Source organism: Myxocyprinus asiaticus, chromosome 34 (genome assembly GCF_019703515.2).
Source record: "Myxocyprinus asiaticus isolate MX2 ecotype Aquarium Trade chromosome 34, UBuf_Myxa_2, whole genome shotgun sequence".
NCBI classification, from domain to species: Eukaryota; Metazoa; Chordata; class Actinopteri; order Cypriniformes; family Catostomidae; genus Myxocyprinus; species Myxocyprinus asiaticus.
In genome coordinates this window covers 43,422,814-43,444,500 of record NC_059377.1, presented here as the reverse complement: position 1 = coordinate 43,444,500, position 21,687 = coordinate 43,422,814, and the positions used below count along the sequence as shown (strand labels likewise).

The 21,687-nt window shown below is 36.8% G+C and overlaps 1 protein-coding gene across 3 annotated transcripts in view; it reads left to right on the top strand.

Annotated features, from left to right (window-relative positions):
• The window catches only part of LOC127425094 (ras/Rap GTPase-activating protein SynGAP-like), an 86,495-nt gene that overhangs the window by 22,166 nt on the left and 42,642 nt on the right, over positions 1-21,687 (top strand). Inside the window, exon 1 of one of the 3 annotated variants that reach the window (XM_051670745.1) lies at positions 3,732-4,453. The exons of the other annotated variants lie outside the window; for them this stretch is intronic. The gene's annotated coding sequence lies outside the window, so the exon portion shown is untranslated. Of the gene's footprint in view, positions 1-3,731; positions 4,454-21,687 lie in introns of those variants that run through there. 3 annotated transcript variants of the gene reach the window in all.

The window sequence follows — 21,687 nt, the reverse complement described above, 5'->3', positions numbered from 1 at the left end:
TTTAGCAACACTAGAACTTTGTTCTTTTAAAGAGGATTTATGTGTGAACACCCTTGAAGAGTGATTCTGTTAGCAGAAAGTGATCACATTTACACACCATGTTCAACATGAGAGCTGCTGTTTCAATGGGACTTTTTACATTTAATTTGAGCATGATATATACGATAATACATGTTTATCATATAGCTATATAGTCACTTATTCAAACAGGCATGACAATATTTGTCAGAATGATTGCAGTATAAATAAATATTACCAAATCAGGCAGTCCTAATAGCAATGTGAGGAAATACGCTGGGGTTTGGAGTAGACATAGTGTGTAGATTTATTTTGTACTGTATGTATATATAGATATATATATATATATATACTGTATATACAGTAGGCTTTATTTACTGTGCATTCATACGTGCACTCACATATTTACACAAACATATGCACAACTCACACATATTCACACACACACCATTACAGTAAGAATATGAAAGCTGTCTGTGATCACACTTATACAGAATCATACACACACACACACACACACACACACAGCTAATCTGCTGGTTACCATGACAATAATTACAGATCTCTGTAGCCATGTGTTAAGCGATGGCTCGGGGGAGAGAAAGCACTTTGGCCGACCACCTCTCTCTTTCCCTCTTTATTTTTTCTTTTCTTTATACTTGTTCTCATTTAATACTAAAGACGGCTGTCCACAAATTGATGGCTTATGTTGTCATGGAAACTGTAAGTCGTTGTGCCACTGCACCCCCCCTGTGTGTCGATTAGTTTGTTCCAGGTTGGGTCGTGTAGCGCTGCTGTGGACTGAACCATCACGAGCACTGTGTGTAACAGCAGACAAAAAATGATTGTTCAGACTCGTTTTTGTCGCCATACGTTTGCCTGTGTGTGTATCTACAGCAGAAAACAGCGTGAATGAATTTTAAGGGCCAGAATTCCACTATATGAATCTGTATGATACATGTTTAAATGAAAACTGATTAGTGTGGACGTGAGTTGTTGCGCCAAGCGTGTGCACTGCATCAGTTTATGGACAGCATCATTGATTATAGATAACAAAGATAACTGATAATAAAAGCAAGCACTTTATTTTAGATTTCAGTACATTTTTAAATGTGCATAATCAGATTACAGATACTTTTTTATTACATATCCTTTACATTATCAGTCTTGACTTTCAAAGAATCGTTGAAAGGGTTGGGGACCCAGTGACTGATAAATAGCAAATTGTTGTTTGATTTCATGTTTACTAATATTTAATGAAAGGAGTGGGGCCTGAATTGGTACTTAATACACTTTAAATTTGATTTTCATCAAAACATGCAGCAACCAAAAGTAATCAGATTAGATTACCTAAAAGTGTAATATAAAAGATTACTGTACGTTATAGGTCAACCGATTGTGGCTTTTGCCGATATGATAACAAAGGTCATGGAGAGGCTGATAACCCGTTAATCGGACGATAGTTATTAAAATCGATTTATAAAATGTTTAAAAAATGTCTCAAAATGAATAAAATCCCAGATGCAGTTGATTGTTCAACCAAAATCCCAATTACAACCAGAAAAAAATAAAGATTTGGTGCATAATGTGGGACTCTTATTTTGAAATGCGGAGACTTGTCATTGTAGTGAGCATAAAAATATAGATGAATAATATTGTCAGTAATGAAAGATTTATATACATGAAATCCCCATGTGACCTCTAGAGGCCGCTGTTATACTGTAGAATCATCCAGCGCCGATCACAGAGGAAAACAGAGTAAATTAAATCAATCTAAAAACTGTCGGCATAGATTTTTGCCAATAGCCGATAGTTCAAAAGAACAACTATCGGCACCGATTAATCGGTAAAAATTAAATATCGTCTGCCTCTACTGTATGTTGCTGATTACAATTTTTGTTGTGTAATTTGTAATCAACACCAGATTACATAATAAATAAAAAAACTATCGGCAACTATCGACATAGATTTTTGCCAATTAACCGATAGTTCCAAAGAGCAACTATCGGCGCGATTAATTGGTAAAAGCAATATATCGGTCTGTCGCTACTGTACATTACTGATTACAATTTTAGTTGTGTCATTTGTAATCAGCACCAGATTACATAATAAAATAAAAAAACTGTCTGCATAGATTTTTGCCGAAAACCGATAGATCCTAAGAGCAAGTATTGGCATCGATTAATCGGTCAAACCGATATATCGTCTGCCTCTAGTGTACGTTACTGATTACAATTTTAGTTGTGTCATTTGTGATCAGCACCAGATTACATAATAAATTAAATACTATCTGCAACTATTGACATTGATTTTGGCCGATTAAACAATAATTCCAAAGAACAACTATCGGCATGATTAATCGGGAAAAAAATATATATCGGTCTTTCTCTACTGTACATTACTAATTACAATTTTAGTTGTGTCATTTGTATCAGCACCATATTACATAATAAATTAAAAAACTATCTGCAACTGTCTGCATAGATTTTTGCAGAAAACCGATAGTTCCAAAGAGAAACTACTGGTATCGATTAATCGGTAAAATCGATATATCGGTCTACCTCTACTGTATGTCAATGAGTACAATTTTAGTTGTGTCATTTGTAATCAACACCAGATTACATAACAAATAAAAAAATTATCAGCAATTATTGAAATAGGTTTTTTTGTGGATAACCGATAGTTCCAAAGAGCAACTATTGGCACGATTATTTGGTAAAATCGATATATCATCTACCTCTACTGTACATTACTAATTACAATTTTAGTTGTGTCATTTGTAATCAATACCAGATTACATAATAAATAAAAAAACTATTAGCAACTATCGGAATAGATTTTTTTCAGATAACCGATAGTTACAAAGAGCAACTATCAGCACAGATTAATCGGTAAAACCGATATATCGGTCTACCTCTACCGTACATTACTGATTACAATTTTAGTTGTGTAATTTGTAATCAGCACCAGATTACATAATAAATAAAAAAAACTATCTGCAACTGACTGCATAGATTTTTGCCAATAACCGATAGTTCCAAAGAGCAACTAACAGCACCGATTAATCGGTAAAACCGATATATCGTCTACCTCTACTGTACGTTACTGATTGCAGTTTTAGTTGTGTAATTTGTAATCAGCTCCAGATTACATTTCAGAAGTATTATAAGAAACACTATAGATACACAAACTTGCAGGGGCGCATTAACGCATATGCTTATACGGGCTGAAGCCCAGGGGTCTACAACTCCCATGGGGCCCAGAGGGAGGAGCCTGTTTAAATGGGGCCAGAGGTACCTTAAAGCGCCCCTGCAAACTTGAATGAATGTTGCATTTATATAGCGCTTTTTCAGACACTACACTCAAAGCGCTTTACACAGTGAAGAAGGGAATCTCCTCAAACTTGTAATGTAAAATTAAACTATAAAACTGTGAGCCTTTGTTACACATCAAAACATTTCTACCTGATCTTACCCCTAAAAATGAGTTTTGTTGGTGCAACCTAACAAGATGTTTGGTTAATTCAGACATTATAAATTATATTTTGCACTTGGAACAGGCACCAGTCTCATAGCAACTGTTAAAGATGTTCCCACACTATGTATTCAAGTACAGTAGGCTAAGGTGTGTGTGTGTGTGTGTGTCAGTGTAAGATGAAGATGAGGAAGACGATGATGATGCGCGCGCGGTACACCCACGCAGGATCTCTCCTGCCTCGCGCGTTGCGCGTCTGATTCTCGCGCTCAGTTTCACATTTATATTCGATAATGAAGAAGATGATGATGATGCTGGAGTAACGGGATGAAGATCGCATCGATCACATCTTTAACATGACAAACCCGCAGCGCGCGCTTCTGTCGCATTTGCCGCGGAGCGAACGATGAGCGCCGGCGGGGATCCGCGCGTTACCCTGGAAACGGCTGCGGAGCGCCGGAGACTCGAGCGAGCGCAGGCCGAGCAGAGTGAAGCGACAGGCGGACTGAAGCGAGAGGAAGAGCCGTTGCGGGACGCGGAGCTCCGGAGAGAGATTCACACACCTGCGATTGTTTTGTTAGTTTAACTGGAGACGAGGCTTTAATTGTGCATTAATTATGCATGAAATATCCATGATACCCAGAAGGAATTAATTGATGTTTCACTCTTTTAAATAAGCCAGTTATGAAGATGTGCAGTGCATACTGCAAACTCCACTGCATCAGTCGTGCATGTGATGGAATAAGAGACAGAATTGTGCAGTGACAGTGCTGCAGGACAGAGTGAAACACTGATCTGAGGACAGTAAGAATGACAAACACTGATGATGATGGAGCAATAGTTTAGGGACATCCTGAAGATTTTCAGAAAGTTTCAGTTCTGGACAGACACACACACAGAGAGAGAGACAGACAGACAGAGAGACATACTGAGGCCTGACGCCTCCGGTCTCTCTTCTTCGGTAAGTAAAATGTAAGATGTGTTTTTGAGTTAACCAAAGAATGGTCAAAAATTATACCTTAAGTACTAAACCTTAAGTAATTTAGGTTACAATAACAAATGTAATTTTATGGGATATATCAGGTAGAAATAGCCTATAAAGTGTTTGTCCTAGGCAAGGGCGTAGATTTGGCTTGAATATTGGGGGGGCTGCAGCGTGAAGCATTTACATGTTTCTATTGATTATGGTATAAATATTGGGGGGGGGGGAATTGTACTTGCTTGTTTTGATTATTGGGGGTTTCCAGGGGGTTACCTCCCCTCATCCCCCCTGGAAACTACACCCCTGGTCCCAGGCCAGTCTGGTTCTGGGAGTAAAAATCGCATTCATTTTGTCCATAAACGAATGAATTTTCAACGATAACTTATAAAACTTATAAGACAGACGCACTATGAGCTCTGAGGTTGTTCATTGAAGTTATATGCTTCCATTGAAGCCAACAGTCTGTGTTAATTTAACTCCATTGTTTAAAAATCGTGCTTGATAGCGGAAATCCTTGTAAAAAGGGATGGACTGGCCATCAGGAGCACCGGGACTTTTCCCGGTGGGCCAGTCAAGTAGTGGCAACGTCTTGCGTGCAACTACAGAATTGCCCCACTCTTACTTACTAAGCGCTAGGGATGGGTTGATATGGTTATTTCACAATTCGGTTCGATATATGATATGAGGTTCACAATTCGATATAATCTTGATTTGATATAATAACACTTAAATGACAAAATAATACAGAAAATGTTTTTATATCTGAATTTTTTTTATTATTATAATTTCTCATCAAAATAAAGTTCTTTAATATACAACATAAATATATTGTGTGTGTGTGTATATATATATATATATATATATATATATACAGTTGTTGAAGTCAGAAGTTTACATACACTTAGGTTGAAGTCATTCAAACTTATTTTTTAACCACTCCACAGATTTAATATTAGCAAACTATAGTTTTGGCAAGTTGTTTAGGACATCTACTTTGTGCATGACATGAGTAATTTTTCCAACAATTGTTTACAGACAGATTGTTTCACTTTTAATTGACTATATCACAATTCCAGTGGGTCAGAAGTTTACATACACTAAGTTAACTGTGCCTTTAAGCAGCTTGGAAAATTCCAGAAAATGATGTCAAGCCTTTAGACAATTAGCCAGTTAGCTTCTGATAGGAGGTGTACTGAATTGGACGTGTACCTGTGGATGTATTTTAAGGCCTTCAAACTCAGTGCCTCTTTGCTTGACATCATGGGAAAATCAAAAGAAAAATTGTGAACCTCGACAAGTCTGGTTCATCCTTGGGAACTATTTCCAAAAGCCTGAAGGTACCACGTTCATCTGTACAAACAATAGTACACAAGTATAAACACCATGGGACCACACAGCCATCATACCGCTCAGGAAGGAGACATATTTTGTCTCCTAGAGATGAACGTAGTTTGGTGCGAAAAGTGCAAATCAATCCCAGAACAAGAGCAAAGGACCTTGTGAAGATGCTGGAGGAAACAGGTAGACGAGTATCTATATCCACAGTAAATGAGTCCTATATCGACATAACCTGAAAGGCTGCTCAGCAAGGAAGGAGCCACTGCTGCAAAACCACCTTAAAAAAGCCAGACTACAGTTTGCAAGTGCACATGGGGTACACATTTCTGGAGAAATTGTTTGTTGAAACAAACATTGAACTGTTTGGCCATAATGACCATCGTTATGTTTGGAGGAAAAAGGCTGAGGCTTGCAAGCTGAAGAACACCATCCCAACCGTGAAGCATGGGGGTGGCAGCATCATGTTGTGGGGGTGTTTTGCTGCAGGAGGGACTGGTGCACTTCACAAAATAGATGACATCATGAGGAAGGAGAATTATGTGGATATATTGAAGCAACATCTCAAGACATCAGACAGGAAGTTAAAGCTCGGTCACAAATGGGTCTTCCAAATGGACAATGACCCCAAACATACCTCCAAAGTTGTGGCAAAATGGCTTAAGGACAACAAAGTCAAGGTATTGGAGTGGCCATCACAAAGCCCTGACCGCAATCCGATAGAAGATTTGTGCTACAAACCTGACTCAGTTACACCAGTTCTGTCTGGAGGAATGGGACAAAATTCCAGCAACTTATTGTGAGAAGCTTGTAGAAGGATCCCCAAAACATTTGACCCAAGTTAAACAATTTAAAGGCAATGCTCCCAAATACTAACAAAGTGTATGTAAACTTCTGACCCACTGGGAATGTGATGAAAGAAATAAAAGCTGAAATAAATCATTCTCTCTACTATTATTCTGACTTTTCACATTCTTAAAATAAAGTAGTGATCCTAACTGACCTAAGACAGGGAATGTTTTCTATTGTGAAAAACTGAGTTTAAATGTATTTGGCTAAGGTGTATGTAAACTTCTGACTTCAACTGTGTTTATAAATATATATAAATGCTCAAAGTTTCAATAATAAGAGTTTCTCTGTAAGAAAAGATCATAAACAAATAAGCTTTCATAAATAGTGAGCTACAATCAGGCTGATCAGGTGCAGAACAAACAGAACTGAACAGAACCGTGTGAAAGTTTATATTTATATTTTAATCATTTGTTTGTCATCATTATTATGATAAAAATGTAACTTTATAAAAATACAGAAATTCTACATTGTATTAATTAATATTATATATAATAATGATATGAGGTATCACTGTTTGATATAATGTGTACATTACATTATATTGAGTTTATATTCATTTGTATAAGAAACGCTAAAAAGGTTACTGTCACTTTAAGAGTTTAACGAGCGGCTCGCAGTGTTCCGGTTCAGCGAGCATTAACGAGAATCTCTCCGTTTATTTAGAGCATCCATGCTGTGTGAGATTAATATTAACAGAAAAGATATTAAGACACATTATTTAATGAAAGTGGAGTCGCCTCATCTTTGATGGACACACATTACACGGAGGAAACGATTCGCTTTAATCTCAAGCACTTTTCATCGAAACAAGGAGATTTTCCAGGTATTCCAGTTCTAACATTTTATTACAATTTAATTTATGATCACATGGACAGACAACAATGTTGCAAATTTTGAAATATCGAGTTATGCCATGATATGGTTCGTTTTTTTTTTGGTTTTTTTTTGGTTCGCAATATTTCGAAATTCAGTATATTGTCCCATCCCTATTAAACGCTGCCATTTACTGCTGTGCATGGGAAACACAAAATACTCCAAAAGTGTGACGAAACGGCACAACCCAATTAAACCGCACACCACCGCGGTGCAGTCCAGTGGTAAACACAGCGCGAGATATGGAAAACTTTCTTTGTGCAAAGCTCGTCGAAAACAACGGTAATTACAGGCTTTTCAATCCACGCATCACCACCCTTATAGAAATTTAACACTAACTGTAGAAACTATGGTGTTTTTGGCAGAAATATTGTATGTTTTTATAATAAATGTTACTATTATTACAATTATATTAAATATTGTATATTAGGGGAATATAAGTCACTTTTATGGAATTACAATATTTTGTTTTTTAAAGACCATAATTACGTCTGGTAATGAGGAGCATTGTTTTACCTGTGATTTACCTGTGATCTTACTAACCCCACAGTTAAACTCTGGACTATCCCTTATGGAAATTTACCACAGTTCATTTAAATAATTAAGAGCCTGATGAAAGATAAATATCAGTTCAAATGTACTATACTGTCAGAATGCTTGAACTTGGCCCTTCATAATTTAGATTAGTATTGTTGTTAATATCAGTAATTTTACATCTGCATCCCAACTCAAAGCTTTACCTCAAATGTGCATTTTTATGTGACAAAAAAAATAATTAAAAATGCAATATTAATATTGTTAACTGCATTTGTGATTCAATAATAATATCACTATTGGTATCCCACGTGTGGAGAGCACGTGAGCCGGCTGGGCTGAATATTTCCAGGGCTCATTTTTTGTCCTAGTCCAGCCTTACTGGTAAACAACTACGTTACCCATGATGCAACAGAGAAAACTTCACCAATCAGAGAAATGCAGCCAACGAAGCCTACGAAACGAGCCCAGGAGCAACCGCCCACTCCAAAGACTCAACCAAGTTGGTCTCTCTTCACCCTTAAACTACCTAAAATATATATTTAATTTAAATATATATTACGTTTTTAATTGCCGTCATCTTTACAGCACTTTACAGTCTATGACATGTACAGTTATTTATGTGTTTATTTTTAACTCATTTTGTTTTTTCAGCTCAAGCATTAGTGCAAGGAAACAAAAATAAGTAATTCATAATTTAAAAAATGTAAAAAATGTGTTTGTACCTTGATTTTATGTCACTGGTGTTATCAATGTTAATAACATGTATTTTGAAAATACAAATAGTAGTGAAAACATCCAAGGTCAAAGATCAGAGGAAGAAGAGGCTGCTCAAATGTGCATATAGTGATTTTCCCACCATGTTCAAAAAGTTATTAATTTACATTTTCACACATTTTTTCACATGGTTCATTTAAATTTGTCATTATTACATTACATTGTTACATTGTTTAATGTTCATTTGAAAGATTTTTATTGGAAAAAAATGTGTTTAATGGTATGATTTATTCATTTATTCATGTTTTATTTTTTTTTATGCTATTACCACCATCTTAGAAAATCTTTTAAGAGAATTTGTCACTGGTGTTACGACCCATGCTACATTTTTGAAACAAAATAAAATAATAAAATAAAGAACAACAGTTAAGTTGTCCTTTATGAATAAAAACGATGTCAAGATGTTTACCCTCATCATTTATGGACGAAAACTAAACTGAAATAGTTATTTTATTAAGTCGGAAAGTCAGTTTTTTTTGAGAATGACCCACCTACATGTGCAACAACATGCATCAGAACTCACTGCATTGAATCCCTCAATTCAATACACTCAATTTACCATTACCTTCTGTTTCCAATGTGATGAATGAACTGGAAGTAAACAATTTCTGCACTTTTTGTGGGGAAAACCTGCAGAATTCTTAAATGTAGGAAAATGTGTTAAACAGAGCTGAGAGAGTTCTACAGTATTTTAGTAGTTGAATGCATTTCAGATTATATAAAAGTTTTTGTTCTGGATGGATACTGACTGGCCCAAGTTAAAAGAGTCCAATTGGGTGTTGCTTTACAGTTGCTAAGGTGTTTTGGGTTGTTTCTAGGTGGTTGCTAGGGTGTTCTGGGTGGTTGTTTTCTGGCCAAATGAAAAGAGACCACTTAGGGAGTTGCTATGCAGTTGCTTAGGGGTTTGGGTGGTTGCTAGGGTGTTCTGGACGGTTACTAATTGGCCATAGTCAAAAGAGTCCACTAGAGTGTTGCTATGCAGTTGCTGGAGTGTTTTGGGTAGTTGCTAGGTGGTTGCTAGGGTGTGCTGGGTGGTTGTTTACTGGCTCAAGTGAAAATAGTCCACTTAGGGTGTTGCTATGCAGTTGCTAGGGTGTTTTTGGTAGTTGCTAGGGTGTTGCTAGGTTGTTGCTAGGGTGTGCTGGGTGGTTATTTACTGGCCCAAGTGAAAATAGTCCACTTAAGGTGTTGCTATGCAGTTGCTAGTGTGTTTTGGATTGTTGCTAGGGTGTTGCTAGGTGGTTGCTAGGGTGTGCTGGGCGGTTGCTATGGTGTGCTGGGTGGTTGTTTACTGGCCCAAGTGAAAATAGTCCATTTAAGGTGTTGCTATGCAGTAGCTAGTGTGTTTTGGATTGTTGCTAGGGTGTTGCTAGGTGGTTGCTAGGGTGTTTTGGGTGGTTGCTAGGGTGTTCTGGGTGGTTGCTAGTGTGTTCTGGGTGGTTACTTACTGGCCCAATCAAAAGAGCCCACCCTCACGTCTCTCGATATGTAAAACTATGGGATATGTTTTTATGTCCTTCAGGTGAAAATCATTCATGTCTGTCACACAAGTATTTTGTTTGTTTGTTTTGTATGTCAAGAACTTTGTGGAAATCTGCATATATCTCCAGATCATGCAGTAGGTCAGGGGTCATGAGAGTGTAGGTCAGAGGTATAGAAATAGCATTTTAGCTTAGCATAACACAAGATAAACTATTTCTGCTGCTCCAAAAACCCACAACAACATCTTTTTCTGATCGTTCCTCAATGACGTCATGATCAGAATCATGTTAAAATACCATGTAAAATAATTATTTGTCCTGGAAAATATTTAAAAATAAAAAAATTGTTTGATGTGTCACTAACAAGATTTTTGTTACATGTACAAAAACATGTTAATGATCGGGACAAGGAGGTAACTGTCAAATATGCAAATTCGTATCATTTTGTCACTGCCGCAGCGACCACACATTGTGAAACAACGTCAACGGGTGACTGTCATGAACGAAGCCCTGTCATGAACATCCTCTGCTCATCTGCTGTCATCTCTGCTTCACTTCAACAAAATAGTATTGATATAGTGCCAAATATGATTTTTCGTTCTAACGTTGCTGTTGTGTTAACTACAAAAACATCTGAGTTGTAAACGGCCGACGGTCAGACTGCTGATTTTTTTTTACATGAGTTCATAATCTGGGGTGGTAGCATGGTGATGCTGCCTTTACACCTTGGGATGTGAATTAATTTTTAATAATAAATGAACAATCCGAGTCCATAAAAATGGCTTTAGCTATAAAACACAGAATGTCTCATAATTTGACATATTTGGGACTAAAAGGAATGTTTGAATGGACAAATAATCTAATTTAAACTGCTGTATGTCCTGGTGTGATTATTGAACTGCAAAAAGGCTGCGATATAATTAAATAAATATATGTTCTTCATGTGCTGCACGCTTCAAAATGAATGTATGTAATGCAGTGGTTCCCAACCCTGTTCCTGGAGGCCCCCCATCATTGTACAGCTCCCTTTTCTGACACACCAAATTTGGGTCTTGGAGTCTCCACTAATGAGCAGATGAGCTTAGATGTCTTTGATTAGGGAGATACACAGAATAAAATATCCATTTAATAACCACAATATGCATCACAACCATTCATGCGTTTTTTTCTTAAATGTTACACCCGTTGGACAAATGAAATATCCTGGAATTGTCCTGGATAATTGTGCCTTGAAAAGAATGGGAACCTTGGGTACGAGTCCTAAAGAGCATGCAAGTCCACACATGAGCCCAAAGTGTCATAGAAGCACCACAAAATTAAGTGATTGTGTTTTTCATCACACATTTGCTTTTTCTGACTCTGTCAGTTAGGTTTAGGTTTAAGGTTTAGGGTAGGGAGGTCGGTTTTGTTGATTTAAAACTCGACCATAAAAACCTCATCTGTTTGGGAGAACATTTAACTCGCTTTTAAGGCCACACAGTGGACATTTCACCTCAGAACTAAAAGAACAACGTAATATCATTTTGCAAAAATGCCGCCACAGTCACATAATTTTCAGCAGTTACAGAAATACTCAGACCAGCCCGTCTGACACCAACAATCATCCATGCGATTATCTAATCAGCCAATCGTGTGGCAGCAGTGCAGTGTATAAAATCATGCAGATACGGGTCAGGAGCTTCAGTTCATGTTCACATCAACCATCAGAATGAGGAAAAATGTGATCTCAGTGATTTGGAGCATGGCATGATTGTTGGTGCCAGATGGGCGGGTTTGAGTATTTCTGGGATTTTCACACACAACAGTCTCTAGAATTTACTCAGAATGGTGCCAAAAACAAAAAAACATCCAGTGAGCGGCAGTTCTGTGGATGGAAACACCTTGTTGATGAGAGAGGTCAACAGAGAATGACCAGACTGGTTTGAACTGATAAAGTCTATGGTAACTCAGATAACCACTCTGTACAATTGTGATGAGAAGAATATCATCTCTGAATGCTGTTCTGAGGTGCAGGTTGGCGCTGTTTTGGCGGCACATGGGAGACCTACACAATATTGGACAGGTGGTTTTAATGATGTGACTGATCGGTGTATATATAAAATCAAGCTTTTGACACTGAGGACAATTAAGGGACTTGTACACAACTATTACACAAAGTGCAAACATTCATTGATGCTCAAGAAGGCAGCACACAACTATATGCATACTATACTTTATGTATATATCTGTAATGTAGATTCTGAAGAGCAGTACTAATTCAAAAAATCTTTTATCTCTTATATTTGTATAAATTATGAAAGGGGTGTGAACATTTATGAGACAAAAGGGAATGCAAACTTATCATAATTATATATACTGTTCATTAAATCGTTGATGAATAGGTTATCAGCTGACTTTTCTTTGGCTTTCTATCTTGTTTCTGAACAGCAATATAAATCGAGTAATTCTGTGATTTGCCGACTAAAAACGGCCATTTGGCTCCTTAATGTTTCAGTTTAGGAGCCAATGGCTCTTAAGGCATTTTTTTAGTCTGGAGCCCTGGTATATGCAGTGTTTAGTATAATAATAATGATATATAATCTGGTGCTGATTCCAAATTATGCAACCAAAATTGTAATCAGTAACGTACAGTAGAGGAAGGCCAATATATTGGTTTTACCGATCAATCGGTGCCGATAGTTGCTCTTTGGAACTATCGGTTAATCGGCAAAAATCAATGCTTAAAGTTGCCGATAGTTTTTTCATTTATTATGTAATCTAGTGCTGATTACAAATGACACAACAAAAATTTTAATTAGTAATGTACAGTAGAGGCAGGCCAATATATTGATTTTACCAATCAATCGATGCCGATAGTTGCTCTTTGGAACTATCGGTTAATCGGCAAAAATCAATGCTGATAGTTGCCGATAGTTTTTTCATTTATTATGTAATCTAGTGCTGATTACAAATGACACAACAAAAATTTTAATTAGTAATGTACAGTAGAGACAGGCCAATATATTGATTTTACCGATCAATCGATGCCAATAGTTGCTCTTTGGAATTATCGGTTAATCGGCAAAAATCAATGCTGATAGTTGCCGATAGTTTTTTAATTTATTATGTAATCTGGTGCTGATACAAATGACACAACTTAAATTGTAATCAGTAACATACAGTAGAGGTAGACCGATATATAGTTTTTTCTGATCAATCGGTGCCCAAAGTTGATTTTTGGAAATATCGGTTAATCTGCAAAAATCAATGCCGATAGTTGCCGTTAGTTTTTTAATTTATTATGTAATCTGGTGCAGATTACAAATGACACAACTTAAATTGTAGTCAATAACATACAGTAGAGGTAGACTGATATATATTGGTTTTACCGATTAATCGGTACCGATAGTTGCACAGTGGATATTTCACCTCAGTACTGCTGAGGTGAAATATGTGCAATAAACTGTGTAAAGTCATTTAGCAAAAATGTCGCCAGTCGCGTAATTTTCATGAGGTCAAGCTCTCTTTTTGAGTGCAATATCTATAAATTCATTTTTAAACAATTTTGATCCAGTATTTATGAATGACTGGAAAAGTCATGGAACAATCGGTGTGCCTGAATACCGATATGCTCACAGATATACTGTGCATCCCTAATAATTATAAACCCAAATGTCTATATCTGGACATCTATGGTATTTATGTTTTCAGTCTGTCATGAAGAGTTTCAGTTTGTGTTCTTTAATATGAATGTGCTCCTGCAGAGATTCACGCTGATGTGTGATATATTATTCATATATGATCTTTACTAACTTCTATGTTTGTATCTCTTGAATATTCTGAAGCCCATGAGCTGCTACTCAAAACCACCCACACCGAGACCCTTCTTCCAGCAAACATATCTGTGTGTGTTGATATCAGTGATGCTTTCAGCGATGCCCACCCACACACACACACACACTTCAGCCTGACACTGCATTAACATCGAGGATTGCGAGCGGTGTGTGTGGGTGTGTTTGTGTGTGTGTGTGTGTGTTTCATGCGCGACCCGATCACACTCGGGCAAATTGAACGTGTTATTTAGACTCCAAGCGGCTCTGAGTTTTTATGACAAATTAAAATATTTCTGCTCCTGTATGTATGAAACTGCCATGTGTGATTGTGTTTCCTGTGTGTTTTGCGTGTACTCCAATTATAATTTTTGCCTAAATGGAGGCAGTTTCCATGACAACCAAACAAAGACCTTGAATTGAGAGCAAAACTTACTTGAAGAATTTAAAGAGAAAATACAGTGAGATTGCATTGATTAATATGTACGTATGTTTCTGTATGTTGTGATTCCGCTGAGTCTCAGATCTCTAGATCAGATATCAGATCATACAAGATTCATATCACTAGATTATTGACTGTGATTTTATAAATTAGCATAATATAAGTGAATCTCAACAACAACAAAAAACTTGTCAAGAACACGTCCAGCTCATATTTCACCCCAGAATCAAAGAAATCAGAAATTATATTTTGCATAAAGAATACGAAGCCTATTTTTAGAACCATTCAGATTTTTTTAGGGATATTTATGGGCCAATTATTGATCGGTTATAAACATGAAAATGCTGATATGAAAAACCGATGGTTGATTTATTATTAATTAGTAACACACTTTGTAAAAACTCTGAATTTAAATGCACAATCCAGAAATAATAATAGCCACAATATATAGAAGGGTTGGCACTCCAAAGAACATGTAATATAATTTTTTTATTTTTTCTTGTTCTCATGTCAATGCGGAAAAACTGCCATAAACAGTGACAGTTGTGAAAGCAGCACTTACCTATAGGCTATATGATGAGGGAAACCATTCAAAACACTTTGAAACCAGCAGACTTTTTCAGACTTCTGAGATATCGGTATAAAATCTATTGATGCTGCATGATTGATTTAATTAAGATTGAAATCACGGGCCTGGGTATCTCAGCAAGTATTGACGCTGACTATCACCCCTGGAGTCGTGAGTTTGAATCCAGGGCGTCCTGAGTGACTCCAGCCAGGTCTCCTAAGCAACCAAATTGGCCCGGTTGCTAGGGAGGGTAGAGTAACATGGGGTAACCTCCTCGTTGTCGCTATAATGTGGTTCGCTCTCGGTGGAGTGTGTGGTGAGTTGTGTGTGGATGCCGCGGAGAATAGCGTGAAGCCTCCACATGCACTACGTCTCCGCGGTAACGCGCTCAACAAGCCACGTGATAAGATGCACGGATTGACGGTCTCAGACGCGGAGGCAACTGAGATTCGTCCTCCGCCACCCGGATTGAGGCGAATCACTACGCCACCACGAGGACTTAGAGCGCATTGGGAATTGGGCATTCCAAATAAAAAAAGAAATAAAAAAAGACTGAAATCACAATATGGCTTTGCGTGATTATTAAACCTTAAAAAGGCTGCGTTTCTGCATCCAGTGCTTCAGTCAATCTGTGTGAGCAAGCGGCGCCCTCTAATGGTCTGCACGGCATTATCCATTATCTATTATACAAAAGGGGATTTTGTTCCTTTGGTTAAAACTTTTGATTTTTCCTTGATGTGGTTGACATTTACGTGGAATTGCCCAACATATGCATAATATGAATTTGGTATGTTCTATGATATACAGTCCATACTGTACATATAAAATGCGAGTTCTGTTGTTTTGAACTGCAAAAACAGAAGTGCAAAAATTATTTAGAAGTACAAAATAACCTTTTTCATATCAATCATCATGTTATCATGTTATCATATTTAGTAATTTTTGGGTCTTTTTTAATCTTCTATTCATCACAATTTTGGCCTGTCTTGTGTTCAACAGATCCAATGTTCAATAGAATTTATTTATTGTTAGAAAAGTATAATTCCAAAGTAAAACAGTGATCTGATGACAAAATAAGGTAAGTAGCAAAATATCGGTATTGGCCAATAGTTTTGTTAATATCGGCCAAATATTTTTTATATCAGTGCATTCCTCAATTTTTTGCATCCATATTCTCATTACTGTAATGCATCTAAACTTTTTAGGGGTCCGCGGTGGTACCGCAGGGGGTCCGCAAATTATTGTTTGATCCACCTTGGTGCGCACGCGAGCGACAGCAAAAGACAGGAGTATGAATTATTGACATGTTGAAGTCCTTCGCAGCTGCATGCCAAATAGTCTGATTAAACAGCGCTAGTCAGCAGAAGAGCGCAGCCCGGACAAACCCACCACACGACCACTGTTCATCACGAGCCACTCAAAGCATGACACACATCAGGTTCAGCAGTGCTGCAGTGGAGGGTCGTGTGAGTAAAACGGGTGCTTTCAGAACAATAGTGTACTTGCCTGGTGTAAATAAATAGTTACACTGAGATTATCAAGCTGGCATACAGGGTCCTTGATGTTCCACAATCAACACTCAGTCATTGTTTTCCTCATTGCAGATGTTTACTCAATGAAATCAACAGTCATTTTAAAATATATGTATAAAATCGATCACTCACATGAGATGAAGACTCCATTTTAATAACCTTATAAAAGTTGTTTTATTCTGCATGGACAGGGTCTGTCTTTCTTTACAGGGGAATTTAAAAATGTCACTTCATGTCAAAAATGTTGCAGACCCCTGCTGTACGTCCCTGCTGAAAAGACCAGCTAAAACTAGCTTAAGCTGGTTGGCTCATTTTAGCTGGTCGCCCAGCCTAGCCAGTCTGGTCAGTTAGCTGGTTTCCAAAAAAAATAAAAAGGTTTGGGCTCATAACTCAAATATCTATGTTACTGGAACTTATTTATTTAAAAAACCCATAGACATAAGATTTTAAGTGTTAATAACTCAAATAACTGAGCAAAAAATTGAAAACCTCACCTTATTTAATTATGTGTCAAAGGGAACGTATGAGGACATTTAAATAGTTGTTATTAAGAATATTATACTTTTAATAATAGAATCAGTTATGATTTTTATTTGAGCTGTTATTGTATGATCTAAATTTGAGTCCATTCAATTAAAATTATTAAGTAGAATCAACAACATTTAAATGGCAAATCTGAGTTGTCTACTTACATCTAGTTACCTTAACTTGAATAGTTAAGTTCATTCTATATGAACACTAAGTTAACTTAATTGCACAAGTTTTGTAGATACCGTTACTCAATTCAATTGAGGAGATGAGTTTACTTAAACAATTGAGTAAAGTCAACTTATTGGGGTTTTTAATGTGTATAATTTCCTAGCAGGGTCAGTGTTTTCGATGTCGAACATGTTATATTTCCCTCCACATGTTCAGTGTGTTGCAACCCTGAAAATATATAACTCCACATTTGTTTTATAGTTGTATTTTGCAGTCTTTATAGATTTTCTGAAGTTATACCTGCTTTTCCTGTAGCTGTCCATATCACTGGGGTTAAAAGCAGTTGTCCCGATTTGAGTTTTTCAGGGACTGTGATGTTGACTCATGGTTTTTCGATTTGAGTAAGTACAAGGACTGGGTAAAAGTATTGATTTTACGATACATTACGTTCTTCATTTGAATGTAGGGCTGGGCATTTTTAAAAAAAAAATTTCTTTCCCGATGAATTCTAATGTACGTTTTGACAATTTCAAATTCTTTTAAATGGAGGAATCAAGGTTTTGCATAAAAATATTAGCAAACGCTATAGTTATATACATTGTCAATCCACCAAAGGCTGAATAAGGAAGAACATTTTTTTAATAATAGTTTGGCTTGATGCTACTGCCAGTCTGATCAGCTGCACATGTGTGCATGGTCCAAATGAACGTGACAGGTTAACAACACGGAGACTGATATAAAAGACACCGGTCATTTTTCTAGTATGATTGTACAGTGTGATTGTAGCTCAGCTTCGTCCATCATACATGTATACACCAGCTAAAGACCATAACTGTCCTCGGTGTTCTGAGCGTGTTGTTGAACGGTCTCTTTTCTTTTCTCTTAATACCCATAATAAAGCGTTAGTTGCGTGACAGTTACGGGCGCTTCATATCATATCAAATCATATGGATAGGCTATAATTGTGAGAATCAAACATCCAACACTTCTTTTGCCTTGGTGATTCTGATAGATCGGCAGTGGTTTATGATTATACATACAAATGGTTTGATATACAATGAATACTTTCTAGATAAACTTAATAATTTCTAGATATTTATTTCTAGATAACTTTCTAGATAGACTTTGGTTTGGATAAAAATGAATACCTACACTGGCTAAGAAGTATTTTGTATTTTCCTTATTTTATTCTATTATTTCTGAACATCTGGGTTATTTCGATTTTAATTTATTTTACATTAACACTTTGTTGACAATTTCCTGTGTGGTGCATTTTTCTTGCACACCTACAGTATAATAATAAAAGGTTGCCTTGTATTCTAATGAAGATGTTGTTTGAATCATGTTGGAGTAAATTTAAAAGTTGAACAATCGAATCCTGAATAGTGAATCGTCCATAAGTTTGAATGTGTTTTTTTTGTGTTTTTTTTGGTTTTTTGTGCAATATCCCCCAGCACTATTTGAACGCTTTTGATATTTTTTCTTAAATCCCAAGATCAATATTTTTCTCTATGCACAACTTTCTACAATGCAAGTAAATCACTCACATATGAGACCAAATTTCATGCATGTGCAACTTATAAATGTCTGTGATTCTTCACTGGCTGGTAAATGTTGATATTTCACTCATATAGTGATGAAGAAGTTCAACAGCGTGATCTTTTCACTGTGTGTTGAGAGTAAAAGTTTGGTTTGACTTGTTCTGTGGTCAAAATCGGTACTGTCTCTTTAAGAAAAACTGCAGTTCTATGAAGAGCATCTGTAAATGAGTGCATATTAATGAGAGATGACTCGAATGGCTCCTTATCCTCATCCGTGCTATGTGAGATTATAATTAGATCCACACAATCCATTTGTCACTGAATAATGTCTCTTTTAATATCCTTTCTGTTCTTTACAGTCAGTTGTTGATCAAAACCAACAAAAAATATAGCTGCAAGCAGCGATTAATGGGGTTCAAGCCTTTAAGATTCTTTAAATGCATATGTAACAGATATTAAGTATTAATTAGACAGTCTGTTTGCAAATAAAACAATGATAAAGTGCCTTAATTTTCAGAAACATCAGGTTAGGTAGCACATAGATATGGTGTTTTTACATTTCTGACTGTTATAGCGTCAACAAGAGGCAGAGGTAGCCAATATTTTTCATGTGTCCTCAGATTGACGTCCTACATAAGTGTTTTAAATTTGGTGATGATATCTCATTCCGTTCAAGAGTTTTATCCAATTAAGAAAAAGTGGCCACCCCCACTTTGAACGTTTTGGCGCACTGTTGCAACAGTGAATCAACAGTTCAAACATTTTTTGATAATTATTGACAACTCCAGAGAACCGTTCTGCACTGATTTGGTTCCAATCGGGTGAACAGATTAGGACTAGTTCAAATAGCTGCTAAAAACTGATTGGTCGATGGTGGCCATGTTTTTCAAGATATGCGACTGTCCTCATAGACCTTGATGGCACCTTTGACAAAGACACTGCATGCAAAATTTCAAGTTGATCAGACCAACGGTTCCATAGTTAGAGCCATTTTTAGATTTTTATTATTATAGTGCCACCAAGAGGCAGAGATAGGCAGTTTTTTTGTTTGTCCTTAGAATGACTCCATGCATATGTGTACCAAATTTGGTGATAAAGTCTCATTCCATTCAAGAGTTATAACAGATTTAGTAAGAGTGGCCACGCCACCTACGGACGTTTTGGCGTACCTTTGCGATGAAAAGTTCAATATTTTTTTGATAATTATTAATACTGGCGCTCCAGAGAATCTTTCTGCACTGGTTTGGTTCCGATCAGGTGAACGGCCTAGGACTAATTAGAAAAAGTGTTTTTGGTAAATAATCTCAAATATTTAACAAACGGTTTGATTCACACCAATGGTTCTTGAGGCAAAGTTGTTCATAAAGAGAAGCTCTATCATATGATATGGAAAACGTTTTTCTTTGTGAAAGACAGCCATATATACATCGATTTACATGCATTTAAAATACGATAGCGCCTCCCGTTGGCCAGTTTTTTTCACATTTTGGACAGACCTCTCGGGCCAAGTGACAAATAGGCCTACTACGATTCGTTTCGATACGCCTTTTTTTAACCTTACCAAATAGCTGCTAAAAGCTGATTGGTCGATGGCAGCCATGTTTTTCAAGATATGCAACTGTCCTCATAGACCTTGATGGCACCTTGGACAAAGGCACTGCATGCAAAATTTCAAGTCGATCGGACCAACGGTTTCATAGTAAGACCATTTTGAGTTTTTTAATTATTATAGCGCCACCAAGAGGCAGAGGCGTGCAATTGTTTGTGTGTGTCCTCAGAATGACCCCATACATAAATGTACCAAATTTGGTGATAATATCTCAATCCTTCTAAAAGTTATAACCATTTTAGTAAACGTAGCCACGCCCACTACGTACGTTTTTGCGTACCATTTGACGATAAATCAAAAGTTCCTTTAATTCCTTTAACAACTTTCATATTGGGACTGCTGAATCTTTCTGCACTGGTTTGGTTCTGATTGGGGCAAACGGCCTAGGACGAGTTTTTCAAACAATCCAAAAAAGCGGGAAAATGAGGGGGTGGAGCCAAAATTGGCCAGAGCTTAAAAGACACAAGGAATCAAAGGAAAAAAGAATTGTGTTTCCAGCACTTATGGTTCAAGACTTATGACCCAAAATGTGATTTTTGTTTGTTCACTATAGCGCCACCTATGGGCCAATCGGGCCGATTCCATGCGTATGGATTGCCAGTCGGAGTACTACCATCCCTCAAAGTTTCAAGTCTCTAGGCCTTACGGTTTGGTCTGCACGATCAGTTTTAGGGCAGAAAAAAATCCTGACAAAAACAATAGGGTTTCTAGCCCTTCAGGCTTGAATAAACATTTAATTATAATCTCACATAGCACGAAAGAGGATAAGAAGCCATTCGAGTCATCTCACGTTAATATGCGCTCATTTACAGACGCTCATCACAGAAATGCCGGTTTTCTTAAAGAGACAGTACCGATTTTTAGCACGTGTTCAACAAATCAATGTAAATACCTGTAAATACTACTTATGCATTAAACAATAAACATGTAACACATTTTTTTAAAGCTAAAATGTGACTAAAATGATGAAAAACAATAATATAATTAGAAAAATTAATATTTTCATAATGTACCTAGTTAGAAGGTCCCCTGTATAATTAACAGCATTAGCTGAGAGATTATTTATTTCATATATAAGTAAAATGGAGATTATAATTGAAATATAGCCAAATGAATTGATATCCAATTGAAATCGAATCGAATTGACTCTGGAAATAAGTA